Genomic DNA, 15577 nt, shown 5'->3' on the forward strand with positions numbered 1-15577 from the left:
CACACACACACACACACACACACACACACACATACACACACACACACACACACAGATTATGGTGAGCATCCAATGACAATAGGTAGTTCCAATGACCAATGCCTCCCTTTAAAGATATTCCTTATCCAGCATACATTGTAGATATTATATGGTAAAATATGAAATGTCTTCCTCTTGTCTTTTATCCAGGAAATACAACCAACTGGCCATTTCTTTCCTTTTGTCTATAATGATTTTATTATGAATTAACTGACTCCATGAGATTTTTCTCTTGGGTATCGTCATGAATGTGCTGGCTCCTCCCAGGGCTTTCCTCTTAGCCCCACTATCCTGACTAGGCCAGCTGGCACCATGGGGTCTGATCCTGGCTACAGTGTTCCAGCAGGCAGTCACTCAAGAAAGCACAGTTCTAATCACATGCTTCATATCTGTGGGTCCAGATTTTCCAATTATGTTATATATTGGAGACAAGGAGCCACCCCAGTCACAATGCTACTATTTCCACCAAGGCAACCCCTAAGCTATAGAACACAACTGTGCCTCAACTTCCCCAGCGTTCTGATAGGTGGGCTGACCATGCAAACCCACCCTGAGCTGGAACCTGGTGTCCTGTCGTTCACAGGCCAGGTCTGAACTCTGGTGCACCATCACCCAAGCCAGAGCTTCACCTGGACAGCCAGTCCCTTCAGCCAGTTTCCATGTTGGCACCCTAGACTTCCTGGCACCAAAACTTCACATAGAGGGTAGTTATTCTACAGTCATCAAAAGTAAAATGTGTTGGGAAAGCAAAAGAACAAAAGTCTGTTCTTTATAGAACCAAAGTTTCACTAGTAGCTTATCTTCAGAATGATTTTGTTCTTAAACATGAATATAATAGAAATGGATGAGATCATTTGGGTATTTCTGGAAAAATGACATTTGCTTTTTTCTAATTACAAAGAAAACAACCCCATCCAAAGACATCACAAGTCTGTTAGCTGGGGGTTGTGGAGGGAGTAAAAGGGTACATTTGCAGGTGAGTATGCAGTGTGTGTGGTGGGTTGGAAGTTTATGTATATGATGTGTATTGGTGTGAGTGTGTAGTATGTGGTGTGTGCATGTGTGCATGTGCATAAATGTGCAGTGTGCATTTAATGCAGCTATGCTGTTATTACAGAAAAAGAGATGACATATTTCCCAATTCATGTTAGTAGCTTTATTGTTAGTATCAAGACAGTTTCTTACACTATTTTTCAAACCATTTGGACAATATTTACATGTAAGTCACCTACATATGAGGCTTTTAAACAACTTAAAGGGGAAAAAAATCAACTTTTGAAGTTCAACTCCACATGAAGGAAAACAATTTAATTTAGAACTAACAGAAAATTCAATCAATTCCTCTGTAACAATAAATACATTATGGATATTCTTTTTTTTAAGTTTTAATTTGCTATTTTATTTATTTATTTTTCTTTTATTTATATGTGCATACAATGCTAGGGTCATTTCTCCCCCCTTCCCCCCACCCACTCCTTTACCCCCTTGCTATCAGGCAGAAACTATTTTGCCTTTATCTCTAATTTTGTTGAAGAGAGCGTATAAGCAGTAATAAGAAGGACCAAGAGTTTTTTTGCTAGTTGAGATAAGGATAGCTATACAGGGAGTTGACTTGCATTGCTTTCCAGTGCATGTGTGTTACCTTCTAGGTTAATTCTTCTTGATTTAACCTTTTCTCTAGTTCCTGGTCCCCTTCTCCTATTCATCATGGATATTCTTTAAATGACTTTGATAATGGCTGTTTTGTATCTTTCCTCACAATTACCAAAAGAAGAGAGCTCTAAGAAAAAAATCATTTTAGATACTGAGCCAAGTAAAAAAAATTAAGAATAAATTTTGGAATAAATGCAACTTATAAACCCTACCTGTAATGATTAATAGAACCTTAATGAAACAAGTGATTTATATCACCTCAAATATCACAAGATTAATAAATGAGAAAAATAAAATAACTTTTTAAGAGTTCTTTTGTTCCAAAAGAAAAATAGTCCAGCATAATAATTCACTCATTTTCTGATTGTTCAAAAGTCCTATAAATAATTCATCATTTTCACCTTCAGTAAAGGGAAACATTCCACTGAAACCTGTATGTTTGATGGAGACATCACCAAAATTTATTAATGGCATAACCAATATGCTCAGTAAATGCTGGCCACTGTATTAAAGTTCTGAGCAGTGAGCTCATAAACTCTTGATTTTGTTAATTTGTTTATTTGATGTGATTGGGGTTTGAACTCAGGTCTTTGCACTTGCTAGGCAGGCACTCTACAGCTGGAGACACATCTCCAGTGCTAGTTGCTATGATTATTTTGGAGATAGGATCTTGCCTTTTGCCCATGCTGGCCTGGACTGTAATCCTCCTCTTTTTAGCCTCCTGCCCTGGCTGGAATGGCAAGCACACACTACCACACCCAGCATTTTTCTGTTGAGGTCTCACAAACTTTTTCATCCCAGCTGGCCTGGAACCATGATCCTCCTGACTTCAGCCTCTCACATAGCTAAATGCTTGCTTTAAATTAGATGTCCTAAATGGGACTACATGAAATTAAAAGGCTTCTGTATGACAAAAGAAATGGTCCCTAAACTGAAGAGACCACCCACAGAGTGGGAGAAAATATTTGCCAGCTACACATCAAACAAAGGACTGATAACCAGAATATACAGGGAGCTAAAAAACTAAACTCCCCCAAAATCAATGAACCAATAAAGAAATGGGCAACTGAACTAAACAGAATTTTTCAAAGGAAGAAGTCCAAATGGCCAAAGAAAAACATGAAAAAATGCTCACCATCCCTGGCCATAAAGGAAATGCAAATCAAACCCACACTAAGATTCCATCTCACTCCTGTTAGGGTAGCCATCATTAGCAACACCAACAACAACAGGTGTTGGTGAGGATGTGGTGGAAAAAGGAACCCTTGTACACTCCTGTTTGGAATGCAAGCTAGAGCAAACACTCTGGAAAAAAATTTGGAGACTTATTAAAAATCTGAACATTGATCTGCCATATGATCCAGCAATCTCACTCCTGGGGATATACCCAAAGGAATGTGACACAGGTTACTCCAGAGGCACCAGCACACCCATGTTTATTGCAGCATTATTCACAATAGCCAAGTTATGGAAACAACCAAGATGCCCCACTACTGACAAATGAATTAAGATAATGTGGTATCTATACACAATGGAATTTTACTCAGCCATGAAGAATGAAATTTTATCATTCACATGTAAATGGATGGAACTGGAGAACATCATCTTAAGCAAAGTTAGCCAGGCTCAGAAGGCCAGAAATTGCATGTTCTTCCTCATTTGTGGATTATAGACCTAAATCAAATGCAGTAATATTATTGGACATTGGTCACACACTAAGGGGAGAACACGTACAGGAGGAATAGGGAAAGGGAAGGAAACCTAAAACTTGAAAGTGATTGATGTGGCCACTGTAGAGGAGCGAATATAGTAACCTTAAAATAGCAGAGGTCACTATGGGAAGGTGACCAGGAAGTAGTGAAGAGGTCAGTTAGAGATGAACCGATGTGGGTTGTAATATACTTGTGCATGGAAGCAATGCTAAGAATCTCTCTGTATGGCTATCTTTATCTCAAACTAGCAAAAATGCTATGTCTTTCTTATTATCTCTTATGTTTTCTCTTCAACAAAATCAGAGAAGAGGGCAGAACAGGTTCTGCCTGGAAGTGAGGCAGGTGAGGGAGATTGAGGGGACAGGGGAGAGAGGTGGCCCAAACAATGTATACACATATGAATAAATGTATAAACAATAAAAAATAAAAGAAAGAACCACCTAAAAATTAATATAAAAATGAATAAATTAGATGTCCTGATTTTGGGGCACTTGGGTCTGTCCTATCTTTTTTGGGGGGTTTGGATTTGAATGCAGGGCCTTGAACATGCTAAGCACATGCTCTACTACTGAGCTATACTCCCAGATCCCCTTAGCCTTTTTTAGGACTAAAATGTGTTCTAAGGAGGAGCCTCCTTGTGGGGATGTCCTTCAGGTCAAATGTTGACACCTCCCAGCTCCAGCCTCATCCTGAATGTCAAGGCTTACCTTCAGAAGGCTTGTCTTCAGACAGCTCTTCCGCATCAACCCAGAAGCTCTTTAGGAACTTTCTCTTCCCATGGACTAGCTTGTCTAACTTTCTTCCCTAATGCCTTTGAACCTGCTAAGTACCAACAGCAGCCACAGATGAGCAGGGTCCCAGCCAGCTCTGACTTCAGGGCGATAAAATTTAAAGGCAGACAGCACCATAATTGATACTCACTTGCACTTCCTAGGCACTCTACCACTTGAGCCGCACCACCAGCCCAATATTCATTGTTTTGATGTTGGATTTTTTTTTCCTGTCTATCCAGGACATGCTTTCTTGTTCCTTCTCTCCTACATTACCACAAGTGAAAAAACAAGTGTCAGGAATGTTTAGGGGAATACAAAGCTGCTGTCAGGGAGGCCTGGCTGATTGTGTAATCTGCTGGTATGTGACAGCAAGCTCAGTGGTGGCAAGAAGGACACATTAAACTTGCTGTGAGCTTTGAATTCTGTTGTTATTCAGAAGCTTTTCCCAGATGTTTTGTTTTTGTTTTTGTTTTTGTGCATGTGTGGTACCAGGGCTTGAACTTGGGGCCTTCACCATGAGCCATACTCAGCCCTATTTTTGTGAAGGGATTTTTGAGATAGGTTCTAGGGAACTATTTGCCCAGGCTGGCTTTGAACTGCAATTCTCCTGATCTCTATCTCCTGAGTAGCTAGGATTACAGGTGTGAGCCACCCATTCCTGCCTAGGTTTAAATTTTTGAGCCTTGATTAATTAATACTAGGAGCTGCTGCTGAAATGGTTTGATGCTTCCTAAATAATCAAAACCTCCCAGACTTCAGTATTTTATAGATCTCCCCCAAGCAAGTAGATGAAATTGAAATGGTTGTGAATTATCCTTCTGGTCTGCATATCTTCATATCACCTAGGAATAGACATTTATATGAGAAGAGAAAATCTATAATGACCCACTACATGAATTTTCCAGGAAGCTGGAAAACATCTGTGGCTTTCTTTAATTTAGAAAAAAAATTTATATCAAAGAGTCCTTTACCAAATTCTAAACCTTCAGATGTTATAACTGATATCCGGTATTATGACAGATTACTCATTTCTATCTACCAGAGATCTTTTAAAGCAAGAATACCAATAGAACTACTCTCAAATCAGTAAATAACATGAAATTAAGGGTTTTTTTCAGTTCCATGATGTTTCAATAAAATAATTTCATGGTTTTAAACTGAACATGGGCAATGTGGAAATTTGCACATGTGCACCAACAGAGACCCACATGATCATGTGAACCAAACATGCACACATGAAATGAAATTGGCCTTTAGTGCCTGATTTCCTGCTGCATGATTTCAAACTTCTCCAGGAAAGCCTGGAGAAAAATCACACCTGATTTTATGTTCACGTGACATCACTATTCACAGATGCTGATAAACAAGAGGCAAACCACCAACAGCACAGAGCACTAATTAATCATGCTGTGTGTCCCCTTGGTTACTGCAGCCCCCAGGACACAGATAGGCTCTGAGCAGAGTCAGCCAGCCCTCCACTCTCAAATACCACTTCTGATGGGGTTAGGGGTGGGGCAACTCACAAAGCCTGTAAGGACAGAATGTCTGAGTAGAGCAGACTTATTTTAGTACATTCAACAGTATTTTCCCACATCTGACCTTTGGTACTGAATATCTGCCTTCTTTCTAAAGCAAAACTGAAGCCCTAAGCAAAGTGACTTTTTAAAGGAAATTGTTTGAGAATAGCTTGGCCAAGATCTGTTTGTCTATTTTAAGTGTAGGCTTTAAAAAAATAGCAATATAATCCTAGCATTCTACAAGTATTTGATATACACTAGGATCATATTTTGTCTCACAGGCTTCAGGGTCTTTGTTTGGCTTTGATTTTTGGTTTTGGCCCCTAGATATGTAATTTAAACTAGCAATACAAGAAGAATATTCATTTTCCTTTAAGATAAACTCAATGAAATGTGCATATTTTATGCTGATCCTTTTTGGTAAAATATCATGCTCCATATTCAGAGGCTAAGAAGCAGGTCAAATTGAAATGCAGATCAGGGTGACAGGACTCTATTTTTACACCAATGGTCACTTTATTTATAAACACTTTTTCCATAGTTAAAGATAACCCAAAAATTTCTTTGGAAATTTGGTTACAAGATTTCCAAGAGACTCTACTTTCCCTGCAGGGTCCTTCTGCTGAATTTTTAAATTGATCTCAGCAAGTATTTACAGAGCAGACAACCTCCAGGCTCTTCGGTGTTACTAACACAGGTGGGAGTAGAGTTTGTGTCTCATGTCCTTTTCAATGAAAATCCATGCCTTGGGTGGCAAGACTGAAATAATGCCACCTGGACTATCCCGGCTTCTCTAGGGGAAGCATGTCCAGCTAGGGAGGCCATGACTGCCTGCAGCCAGACAGGTACAGGGAAATAAGCGCGTGGCAGATCAATTGAACTCTGCTCCTTAAATATCATGGCACCCTTGTATAAAGGAGGAATTCTACTAACTCCATTATGATTTTATCATTCTTTATGTGGCAAGAAAAACTTTTCCAGCCTGTGGCGCTGCGTGCAACAACCTTGGCTCCTCTGTGTCCATTGCAGTGGAAGACTACAGTCACTGGGAAATAGTCTTAAATTCTCCTCTCGCTACTATAAACCAAAACCATTCCTAATGAAATGAAAGACAAACACCAAATAAAACCTTGCTAGGAAGAAAGTAGAACCTGTCTGGTAAGAAGCAAGACAGCTTTTGGCCTGCCCTGCCCTGTCAGGAGCCAGGGATTTTTGCAGCGGGGAAAAAGAAATTGCCCCGCCACTACCACCACCAGAGGAGGGCACAGAAGTAGTGACATTCCTGCATCCCCGAAGGGGCTGCTGGGGTCTAACAAGTGTGCTTCATAAACGCTTGCTAGGCTGGACCCGGGTCCCAGGGATGGGCGCCCCATGGCGAAAGGGGCACTGGCCAGACATCTGGTGAAGCCAGTTGTCAAAGGCATGCCAAAAGGGTGGAACCCAGGAGAAAGCAGGACAGCGGGAGGTCACGCGATTGTTCAACCCTTTTCCAAAGTCACCACTGCCAGTCCAGCTGATTGCTAAGGAGTGCGCATCTCCTGGCCTCTAATGTGACCCTCTCGGATGTTTCCCCACACCTTCCTTCAGAGAAGGGAGCTGGCACAGCACCCTGACCTGGGATCAGCGCCAGGGCGGCCAGCGCCTGTACCCACCTTGGTGACTTAGGTGACTCCCGGCCCCAGCACCTGGTCGATGGCGTGCGGCGCTCCCCGCGGGGGCCTGGGCAGCTGCTCCTCGCCCGGCCGGCCCTTCCTGGCTGCGCTCATGCTCTCGGCCTGGGCGCAGGGTGCGGGGGGCGCGCTACGGTCCAGGGCGGCCAGGCTGGGCGCGCTGCAGCTGCTCGAGAGCCGCACGCCCGCCCGCTCCCAGGCGGCCGACGACAGACCGCGGAGGGCCGAGCAGGAGAGTTTCAAGTGGGACACCTTGTGAAGCAGGTGGCCCAGGCTGCCGGGCCCATCCTCGGGCGCCTTGTGCAGCGCCTTGCAGGACACCAGGTAGGCGACCTTGCCGCCGCCGCCGCTTACCGACAGGTTGTGGAGAAGGTCATCGGCCAATGTCACCGAGTCATTCCTGAAGCGGTTGTACTTGGTGCGTGGAAGCATGCCCCTCAGTGGGCTCGCCGCATCCGCCCGGGCGCTGCTAGTGCCGGCCCCGGCCCGGGCTGCCGCGCATGGCAGATTAGCCGCGGGCCCCGGAGCTGGACTAAGAACAGAGGTCCCAGGACCGCCTTCTGGAGACGGAGCACGAAGTCTCAGGACCAAGCCCTCCTACCATTAAAAGCCAGCACGGCCGCTGCCCGGCAGCCCCCGCCCCGGAGCCCGCTGCTTGGGGCTGAACGCTTGCTTTCTAAAAGTCATAGCTGCCTGTGATGGAGCGAACGCCCAGCTGCTTGGGCTGCACACAGCAAAAGCATGACTCACTCTGTGAGGACACCCTTCTCAACAAAGGCTCGGTGAGCACTGCAAATCACTTCCTGTAGCAGGAAAAAAAAAAAAAAAACAAACTCGAAAAAAAAAAACCTGACATCCACCCTCTGACAGCAACTGGAGCCAATCAATTCTCAAATTGCCTTTTTCTACCTTCCCATATATTTCCTTCCAACCTTTGATTTGCATCTCCCCATCCCCCCTTTTCTAGTTTGTGTCAAAGGTAAATTCAGTTCCTTCAAATGATCAAATGAACTTTCAGAAACCCCTTATTCCATGCTAGCTTTTCCTCTTCCCTCAACTCATCTGGGTGAGCCCTAAAAGTGTCTGACAGCGATGCGTTAAAATGTGACAAAGGCTTTTTAAGAATAAGTCTTCAGCGAATCCTCATGAATTCTTACTTGGAAAGCAACCATAATTTTTAAATAGGAAAAAAAGGAATATGCACCCCCAGGTGAACATAACATACCAATATTCTGGTTACTTTTTTTGATTTTTGTTTGTTTTGTTTTGTTTTGTTTTTCAAATCAACAGAGCAGCCATGAGGAGTGTCTTTGTGGCATTGCAGTTCCTCAAAAAAAAAAAAAAAAAACCTTCCACAAACCTGCATATGAACTTCTGCTGTTCAAGGTCTCTGCTAATTTACAGCAGTCTCTCAGCCAGGGTTAAGTTGAAAATCTATTTCAAAAAAGAATAGTGCTTTTTTGATGAGTGGCAACAGGCTCCAGAAATCTATTCCAAAAAGGGGGCTGATTTTCAGGTTTAATTCCAACTGAATGTGTTCCAGCTCTGGAAAAATCCTAAGAAATGCTACCAATACATTTCAATGTCCCTTCAGGTGCTGCTTGCAGCCCTGCAGTCAGAAAGGGTAAAAAATACACCTGCTGTCACTGCATTTCAAATTCTGAGGAAAAATGCTTTGATTTCAGGAGTCAGGCTCAAGCTTAAAATGAAACACATAGGCCTTCTTCCCCGCAGTCAGGAGAACAGAGCCTTGGGAGCGCCCCTCCACCCCCAAAAGATCTGCTGCAGACATTGACATCCCCTGATCCCTTCCTTGGTGGTCTCTACCAGTCTGCCTCATGCATTAAAATAACCTACCCACAGTGAAACACTCACTATCAAAGTTTCCCAGCAACTTACATGCAAGCAAATGAATTCACCTCTAGCACACTATCAGGTCACCCTGAGACTTCTCACGCCCAAAACTGAACCTGGGTGGTACATGAGGTCCTGAGTCTTGCACAGAGCTCTGTGGAGTGGGGTTTAATAAGCGCCACTCATGGCGGGCGCACGAGTGAAGCCGGCTCCTAGAACGCAGGAGCATAGAGAAGCTGAGAAGTACCCCGCGCAGGAAACGCGTCCCCACCGCTCTCCTCCTGCGCCGCAGCCCTAGCAAAACAGCCACCCAACACTCTTTTTTTCCCTTCCCCTAGCTTGCACAGCAACAGCAAATGCACAAGCCATAGACGATTTTGATGGTTATCCGAATCCCCCTCAAACCTAAAGCAGAACAGCCCATCATTCTCAAATCATGATCTTCATTAGAAGCAGACAAAAACAGCAAAATGTGAATGAAATGCTGTTTGTGTGAATGAAAGGGCTAGTGAGCGAGCCAGCATTTCTGTGAATGAAGCCAGGCCTTGCAGCCGGTGCCAGGCAATCCCCTGTCTCCAGCGGCCTCAGCCAATGTGCGACCTTGTGGATGACTGGATGACTCATTCAACAAAGGCTCGCTCAATAGTGGAAGATTCCACTTCAATCAAGGGCGGGATCTTTTATCCAACGGCAGTGTGGGAAAAAAAGGAGGGAAAAAAAATCCACCCAGCTCGATCACAAAGATGCTGGAAAGAAGAGGACAGATGCTATGGAAAGAGGAAAAATAATTTTAAAAGGAAATTCATGATCAACGGGCCAGGTCTGAGTGAGAACAGGACCACTCTCTTGGAGGTGAGCTGTGCCCCAAACTTTCACTCACCCTTTCTTCTACATCAAGGAGAAGCCATGAATGTGCCATTCGGTTCAGTTTTTATTATGAATGTACACTGAATGCACATTCAAAGCCTAGGCTCTTGGCCCTCAATTCTTTTCTAATAAAGGAATAGAGAACACCTATGCAGGCTGAGTCTCCAAGGAGGAAAAATCTTAAAATCACACAGTTAACCCCTTAACCAACAGGAGACTTTGAGTTCTTTTATTATGATGAAGATAATGGAAGGAAATGGGTCATTTAAAAAATATGTATACCAGTATAAATTTACTAAATATGAAACGAAGTATAATCAAAGAGGGTGATTAATATTCCAAAACCACAATAGTGCAGTAAAACCTACCAGGAGGATGGAGTGAACATTTTATAGAAGGAAAAAAAAAGCCCACTGGTGCATCAGCATCAGAATGGAGCTGCCAAGACCCTCACTCACAGGAGAGCCCTTTGCACTTCCAGGAGAGTGCTGAACAATTATTTTAGGCCCTATTCCCTAAAGCCCACATATCTGGCTTATCAGCTTGCAACAACCTAGAGATGGATAAAAGGACAGATGGATGAAAAGTTAGGTAATGACAAATTTAGATGAAATTTTGATAGTTTGTACTATGGTTTGAATATAGTTTTTTCTCTCTGAAAACCCATGCTGGAATCCAATCCTCAATGTGAGGAATTAAGAGGATGGAAATTTAATCTGACTATGGTGTTTAGAAACCAGGCCTTTGGAGATATTAGGATTAGACAAGGTCATCAGGGTGGAGTCTCCTGATTGAATCTTGGTTGCTTTATAAGAAGGGATTGGGGAGGCTGGGGATATGGCTCAAGTGGTAGAACACATGCCTAGCAAGAAAGAAGCCCTGAGTTCAAACCCCAGTACTGCCAAAAGAGGACACACACACACACACACACACACACACACACACACACACAGAAACTCCTCACCATGTTATGCCCTGAGCTACCTCAGGATTCTGCCAGCAAGAAGACTATTGCCACATACAATCCCATGTCCTTGGATCAGAACCATAAGCCAAAATAAGCATCTTTTAAAAAATAGCTCACCTCATCTCTGGGATGGTGTTATTAGCAATAGAAAACAGACTATAAGTCTCTAGCAAAATAGAAGAAAGTACCCAGCTTCTGAGCCTCTCAGATGGAGCTGACAGTAGAGGTTGCTTATTCCCAGCACCCCCAAACATAAAGGAGTTAGGCAGGGAGTGAAGAAACTTGATGCCTGAGAACAGTGGCTTGGATGTTGATAAGAAATTATGTCCTGGACTGCTGATATTATGGAACAAGTTGTGGTGTACAACAGGGTCTTACTGACTCTACAGAAGATGGAAAATGATAACCCAGTCTCACCATCCAAGGCCAAGAACTCTCCCACCCAACATGTGGGAGAGCTGCTGACACATAACCAAGGCTCTGGAAATTAATGACACATAACCCAGTTTTTCAAGAATGACCATCCCCAGTGTCCACTGCCCCACCCCCGATAAAAGTTTGAGGTCTTGGCACCTTTAGCACAGCTCCTTCTTCAGCCTGCCCATCCTCCCACCTGGAGGCACACTTTGGCTTGGTTTTACGTTAGTAAATCAGCTCCAGCTTAAGTCTCCTCTTTGTCCATCTTTGAATTTTCTCTGACAAGACCCAGAAACTTCTGGCCCCAGACTGGTAATCCAGATTTGGTAATGCCACAGCCTAGAATCTCCTACTGAGAGAAATATAGAGAGAAGTCCACAATTCTTCCAGGGATGATCAGGTTGAGTGGGGTCCAATCCATTAGGGTGATGAGTTAGGCAGGTCAGAGGTGAAGGCTAGGTGTGAAATGCATGTGAGTGGTGGAGCCTCTTATGTAGAGACAACCAGTGCTGATGAGCAGCCAAGGTTGGAGGTTGAAACTTAAAAATGCCAGAATTTCCAGATGGGCACTACAAAAAAGTGGACAAATGTCAGGCACTGTGGCACATGCCTAGAATCCCAGCACTCAAGAGGAAGAGACAGGAGGATCTCAAGTTTTAGCCCAGCCAAGTCTCTATAGTAATACCCTCTCTCAAAATAACAACAAAGAACTCAGAATTATTTGGAGAATAAAATGGAAACCTCGTTTGATGGATGCCATAGAAGAATAGTTTTCAACAGATAATTACTGTGGTTAACAAATGAAGTCATGACTACAATAACCACCTTGATGAAGTGTCCCCACATGCGAGCAAGGCTCACCAGTTATACATAGCTTACATTCCATTTTGCCCAAAGGGAAGCCAAGGGTCCCAGGAGTTATGAAATGTGCCAGGACCATGCTAGGTTAGGAGCTGGCAAAGTGTTCTGACTCTGAAGCCATAGTCATTACTATGAATCACCCTGCTTCAGAGAAGTTGTATAAGGTGTCTGCTGAGACCTCTCTTTTGCAGGTGGTGATTATCCATCATCAGACATCATAGGAAGGAGAATGGTGCCAACTGAATGAGAGACAAAAATGAGTGAAAAGATCATACTTTACAGAAGAAGGAAAGGAATGAAAGTTAAGATAAGACACAATACAATAGATAGAAGTAGAGCTGAGAGAACACAGCCAGGGATGGAAGATGTAGCATGTTTTTAAGAAAGCAGAACAGAATGGGAGAGATTAAGATATGGGAAAGAGAGAGAGTAAAAAACACAGGTAGAGCTCTTGCTTTTTATGCAGGAAATGGAACACCTTACCCTTGGGAAGGGGCCAAAATTGATAAGCAGACCCTGCAGGGTACATATAGGACACAGGAGTTTCCACCTTCCACATGGTTCCAATGGAGAGACTTTCATGAAAAGCACTCTTCTAGAGATGGGGTTAAAATCACTTAGAAGGATGGTAGTATATCAAGGATTCATATGAACCAGAAGCCATGTCTGCCTACAGCGTTGAGAGAAAGAAAGGAGACTGAGTCACACTGTGGCCAGTGGAATTCTAGTTGGAATTTTAGAGAAGCTGACAGGGTGAGCTGTAGTTTAAGAAGACTAAAATGACTGATAAAGAGGAGGGAATAGGGAAGAAATACTGAGCCTCTCTTTCCCCACTCCCTGGTCTCCTGTTGGTGCCTCCCAGTGGGAGACCAGGGAATGAGGAAATCCACAGGAAGCCAGAAGTGCAGAGAGCTAGGTTATGGGGTTATGGGGGAGTAGCCCCCAGGCAGAGCTGGCTAGGAAAGGCTGGGGGGTCTGGGGAGCCAGCACCATGAGTAGATATACTGGTAGATAAATTGGTCTGTGGCTGTGATAGGAGCTCAAAAACATGCTTGATTTTGATGTTTCATTTGATTTTCTCTGTAACCCCAAAGCAAGGTTGTACTTTAAAAGTGATATGGTCCACTTAAGTAAAGAATTTAAGAATGAATGTTTGAATCTGCTTGAGGGAAGTAAAGGATACTGTCAACTGGTCAAGAGAGGAAAGTGTGTTATAAAGGGCCAGCTATGACCCTGTCATGTCCCAGGACAGGGGTATGGTTTTCTCTGTAGGTGTTGGTCTGCCTTGGTATGAGCTGGAAGACAGGGAGGGAGTTGTTATGGAGGGTTCATTTGGAAATGATGGCAGAGAAGGGAGGGTGTGGAGAACACAGGCTAGCAGGAGTCAGGAATGGGCTGTGGGAGAGGAAAGTGGGGGACTTGGCCAATGAAAGGCCAGGCTCAGTCAGGCCCAGAGCTCTTGAGTTCCATAGGGAGACTGCAGCCTAGGGATGCATACTAAGATATATGGACAGATGGAGGCAAATGAAGGCCCCTAATTGTGCCTCCTGAGGGACAGGCTGGGAGAGGGAATGTCCTCATAGAATGCTAGGGAGGGTTGTGGAGTCCCAGTTTTGTTAAAGCCAGAAATTGAGGTCCTCGGGGAGGAGGCTGGGGACAGAAGGGAGCTCTTTCCCCACAATCTCATGGGAAGACGGTGGGATGGCCAAGCACTACAGGCTGTTTAGAAGGGGAGAAATGAGAGCCACACCTCAAGTGGATCATGGAGGGAGAAGTCTTGTACTATTCCTGTACTGCATCGCTATATGAAATACTTAACACAGGCTATTTATGAAGGCAAGGAAGACAGGTGTATTTAGCTCACAGGTTTGGAGGCTCAGCAACATGGCACCTGCATCAGCTCAGTTTCAGTGAGAGTCCCATGTTGAATGGCAGCTGGCAGAGCATGTGTGGGAGCAAGCAAGAGCATCTATCTCAAACCAGAAGCAGAGAAAGCTGGGGTTCCACAAACCCTTCTAAGGGCAGCATCTGCAAGGACCTAAGGACTTCACATAGGACCCACATCTTAAAGGCACCATCACCTTCCAAAGCTGCCACCCTGGTGAATATGATCAAAGTACTTCATACACATGTATGAAAATAGGAAAATCAAACCCATTACAAATTGTTTTAAATGGGGGGGAGAGTGGATGAGAAAGAGAAATAATGGAGGTGGATTTTATCAAAGTTCATTATATGCTTACATGGAAACATCACATGGAAACCACTTTGCACAATTAATATATGCCTACAAAAAAAAAGAGAAAAAACCCTGCCACTCTGGGAACAAAGTTCTCAACACATGAACCTTTGGGGGGACTCAAGTCATATCCAAACTATAGGTCCCAAGGTCCAGGTGACAGGTCTGGTCTCTGCAGGGACCTCAGGTGACCATATACTGATTGGCACAACTTGGTGTGGAGCATCTTTGGCATAAAAATACTGTGACACAGGTCACCCATCAGTGGGACCTGGCATCTCAGCACCAAGGAGAGTGAGACACTTAGCACTACAAACCTGGACCTGAATCTCTGTCCTGAGAAGTAGGCCTTGCACCCTGGTCAGCTCCAAGGAAGGGTTAGAAAGGCTGGCTTAGCCAGCCTCATCCTTTTCCCAGGTGCTGTTTCTTTATTTCTCACATTCAAAGTATTGTTCCTCCACTTGAGAAGCTCTGTTCCCCACCCATTGAGTGACAGGGGGGCCACACTTTTTCAAAGGCATGGGCTCATCTGATCCTCATGATTCTATCACATCAGTCCTGTTATCCCTCATTTTACATTGAGGCCCAAAGAGGCTAAGGGACTTGCCAGGACAACATAGCTACCAGGTGGCAGAGCAGGAATTCCCACTAAAGTCAACCTGACCCCAACAATCCCCACAAAGACAATCCTACAAGGGTAAGTGAAGTCTTCATTTGAGCCCTGCCACTGCTCGGATCTCACTTTCATAGAGGGAGACTATCACCGTATCACACTGTTGCCATGGTGACCAGGCAGCGCACAAGAGTATCAGACTCAGCATGAGGTCATTTCATTATCACTGGAGGGAGATGGACAAGCCACTGCCTACTTCACATACAGAAAAGGGACAAAGTAAGCCCTGGGCAGTCCTCAATATGCTGTCCTACTTACTGGAGATAGGAAAGCAGTGGAAGGCTTTAACACACTTTGGAAACAAAGAGGCCATCAAGCACAGCATCCTAGGGAAA

The 15577-nt window shown here is 44.1% G+C and overlaps 1 pseudogene; it reads right to left on the minus strand.

The window, feature by feature from the left end:
* Nucleotides 1-7277: 7277 nt before the first annotated feature.
* Nucleotides 7278-7796, minus strand: LOC141415499 (SHC-transforming protein 3 pseudogene; annotated as a pseudogene).
* Nucleotides 7797-15577: the final 7781 nt, after the last annotated feature.

Source organism: Castor canadensis, chromosome 13 (genome assembly GCF_047511655.1).
Source record: "Castor canadensis chromosome 13, mCasCan1.hap1v2, whole genome shotgun sequence".
Lineage (NCBI taxonomy): Eukaryota > Metazoa > Chordata > Mammalia > Rodentia > Castoridae > Castor > Castor canadensis.